We start from the raw sequence: 4,072 nt of genomic DNA on the forward strand, positions 1-4,072 counted from the left end.
GCGATGGTGGTATAGTGGTGAGCATAGCTGCCTTCCAAGCAGTTGACCCGGGTTCGATTCCCGGCCATCGCAGGTTGTACAGTTTTAGACTACATAACAAATAAACCTCTTACATAGACACGGTCTACGCAGAACTCCAAGGGCCGAATAATCGACTCACGCTAATTCACGTTATGAATGCAAATTGATTCATTAATTATCATTCAGTGTGTCGTGGATCAGAGATGGAACTAACGTCCTCAACAAGAGTCTTCCGTTAATTCCAGTTCTGACTCTATTCGAGATTCTACAAGGTTGGACACTTCACAGGAAGGATTGACATGATTTGTAAAACATTGCCCTGATGTTGCCTGATTAAAGTGTTTGAGCTTCTTTACCTTCATTGGAATTTCAGAGCCTGAGAGAAAACTGGACCGAATTATGAATTACGAATTATGAACCAGCCCCCTCCTTTTTGAGAATCGCCAGGTCGCTATTAATTCGGGTCTTGGACCCAGGAAATGAGAGAGAATCCTCAGCAGGACAAAGCAACGGAATTGGCCATTGTTTCGTGGAGACACCTTTGTGAATTACGATTCTATACTATGCGCCAGCTCTCAGGTCAACGTGGGCTGGGCTACGTGCACACCCTCAGGCAATGTGAGCTGGGGGATTGCATCACCCCACCCTGATTGACATCTAAAACCCTGCAAGTCCAGATAAAAGGTAGGATGCAGGGGGCAGTCTCTCAGCGACGCAAGAGAAGGAGACACCATCGCTCATCGCTCATCACTCCCGTGATAACGGGAAGCTACTCGGAAGCCACGTGTTGTCCGTTTCCACTGGCCTGGGAAACGAGTGGCTGATAACACCGAAAAGGACATCGAACTGACAACGGAGAACCCACGTTCCCGTTTGCGTCCAAAAAGACCGGCAAGTTTCTTTTCTCACCAGAAATCTCTCCCTCGCTCCAACACGTGAAACCCAGCGGTTCCCAAAAGGCAAAAAGCCTGCTGACTTCTGAGTGGCTGTTATATTTCCATCGGACTCAGTATTAACCCCTAGACAAACGATAGAACTATTTCTTATTGATGATTATTACTATACCCGCGCTTTAGATTGAGTATTGACGACGTATATTATCTGAATGTTTGCATTAACCTTTCTTTTGTGTCCCTTTATGAATAAAGACTTTTAAAAATAGTACCATCAGACTTCAGCGGACCTCTCTATCTTTGCTGGTAAGCGATCCACTTACGGGATACGTAACAGTAGAAAATTATGAGAGACATAGATTGGGCAGATAGTCAGGATTGGTTTCCATGTTAGGGAATTAATATACTGGCGGGAATGAATTTATGGTCGGAGTGGGAGAGAGTTTAAAGAAGATGTGAGGCTCAAGTTTTTAGACAGATTGGGGTGGGTGCTTGGAACGGGCTGCGAGGTTCAGAGACGGAAGGGTGTAGGATGTTTTTAGATAGACACATGAATATGTTAGTGTGGAGCGACATGGACAGAGGGACAAAGAGAAAATCGCAGATGATGTAATTACAAGCAACGCAGAAAATGCTGGAGGAACTCAGCAAGCCAGGCAGCACCTGTGGGGGAAGAAATCGACGTTTCGGAAGTGCTCAGTACCATGGAATACTCCAATGCAAGATGAATTCACTAACCTACCTGGTACCGTTTAGAGTGGAACAGCCATTGACTTGGTTTAGTCCTGCAAACGCTAATGTTCCACAATGTAGAGAACGTGATATTACTGAAATTAACTTCTGGAGCTTAGGTAGCACACTCAAAAAATTGGTTGCAGACTACTCTAAATCATATGGTGACTACAATCATTAGGATTACTTCATGTTAGCACATACTGGTTTTCAGCAAAATTGATATCTACACCTCATTCAGATGAATGCTTTACTTTCTATTCAATGCTTTGTGATAAGGTTGTTTACATAACTACTCAGAGTGATATGGAACCGTTTAGATATTGCATGTAGATTGCTCAGTGCCATGGAATACACAAATGCAAGCTGAATTCAGTAACCTACCAGGTACCATTTACAGTGGGACAGACATTGAGTTGGGTTAGTCCTGCAATCTCTAATGATCTACTGAGTAGAAAACGTGATGTTACTGAAAGTAACTTCTGGAGTTTAGGTAGCACACTCATAAAATTGTTTGCAGACTAAATCATATGGTGAGTAAAATAATTAGGTTTACTTCATCTTAGCACATAGTAGTTTTCAGCTGAATTGAACTGTACTCTCCATTGAGTTGAATGCTTTATTTTCTATTCAATGTCTTTTCTAATAAGGTTGTGTACATAACTACTCGGGCTGATTTGGAACTCTATACGTATTGCATGTAGAGTGCTCAATGCCATGGAATACTGCAATGAAAGCTGAATTCAATAATCTACCTGTTACCATTTACAGTGGAAGAGACATTGAGATGGTTTAGTCCTGCAATCTTTATTGATCCACTGTGTAGAAAAGGTGATGTTACTGAAAGTAACTTCTGGAGCATAGGTAGCACACTCATAAAATTGGTTGCAGACTACTCTAAATCATATGGTGAGTATAATAATTAGGTTTACTTCATGATAGCACAGAGTAGTTTTCAGCAGAATTGAACTGTACACTCCATTCAGTTGAATGCTTTACTTCCTATTCAATGCATTTTGTGATAGGGTTGTGTACATAACTACTCAGGGTCATTTGGAACTGTATACATATTGCATGTAGAGTGCTCAGTACCATGGAATACTCCAATGCAAGATGAATTCACTAACCTACCTGGTACCGTTTAGAGTGGAACAGCCATTGACTTGGTTTTGTTCTGCAAACGCTAATGTTCCACAGTGTAGAGAACGTAATATTACTGAAATTAACTTCTGGAGTTTAGGTAGCACACTCAAACAATTGGTTGCAGACTACTCTAAATCATATGGTGACTACAATCATTAGGTTTACTTCATGTTAGCACACACTGCTTTTCAGCAAATTGATATCTACACCTCATTCAGTTGAATGTTTTACTTTCTATCAATTGCATTTTGTGATAAGGTGGAGTACATAACTGCTCAGGGTGATTTGGAGCAGTATAGAAATTACATGTAGAGTGCTCAGTGCCATGGAATATTCCAATGCAAACGGAATTCAGTAACCTACCTGGTACCTTTTAGAGTGGAACAGCCATTGACTTGGTTTAGTTCTGCAAACGCTTATGTTCCACAGTGCAGAGAACGTGATATTACTGAAATTAACTTCTGGAGCTTAGGTAGCACGCTCATAAAATTGGTTGCAGACTACTCTAAATCATATGGTTACTGCAATCATTAGGTTTACTTCATGTTAGCACATACTGGTTTTCAACAAAATTGATATCTACACTCCATTCAGTTGAATGCTTTACTGTCTATTCAACGCATTTTGTGATAAGGTTATGTACATAACTGCTCAGGGTGATGTGGAACTGTATAGATATTGCCTGCAGAGTGCACTGTGCCATGAAATACTCCAATGCAATCTGAATTCAGTAACCTACCTGGTAGCATTTACAGTGGAACAGCCATTGACTTGGTTTGGTTGTGCAAACGCCAATGTTCCTCCGTGTATAGAACGTGACGTTACTGAAAGTAACTTCTTGAGCTTAGGTAGCACACGCAGAAAATTGGTTCCAGAGTACTCTAAATCACATGGTGAGTATAGTAATAACGTTTACATCATGCTAGCACACACTAGTTTTCAGCAAAATTGAACTGTACACTCCATTGAGTTGAATGCTTTACTTTCTATTCAAAGCATTTTGTGATATGTTTGTGTACATAACTACTCAGTGTGATTTGGAACTGTACAGATATTGCATGTAGACTGCACAGTGCCATGGAATACTCCAATGCAAGCCGCATTCTGTAACCTTCCTGGTACCATTTACAGTGGAACTGCCATTGACTTGGTTTAGTCCTGCAACCTCTAATGATCCACTGTGTAGAAAACGTGATGTTACTGAAAGTAACTTCTGGAGCTTAGATAGCACACGCATAAAATTGGTTGCAGAGTACTCTAAGTCTTATGGTGAGTATAATAAA

General features: G+C 40.9%; 1 non-coding gene across 1 annotated transcript; it reads left to right on the forward strand.

Moving 5' to 3' along the window:
- trnag-ucc (transfer RNA glycine (anticodon UCC)) lies at nt 1–72 on the forward strand. The gene has a single exon. It is a non-coding gene; the product is annotated as a tRNA-Gly (tRNA).
- Nucleotides 73–4,072: the final 4,000 nt, after the last annotated feature.

The sequence above is a fragment of the Hypanus sabinus genome, chromosome 31 (assembly GCF_030144855.1).
Source record: "Hypanus sabinus isolate sHypSab1 chromosome 31, sHypSab1.hap1, whole genome shotgun sequence".
Taxonomy (NCBI): domain Eukaryota; kingdom Metazoa; phylum Chordata; class Chondrichthyes; order Myliobatiformes; family Dasyatidae; genus Hypanus; species Hypanus sabinus.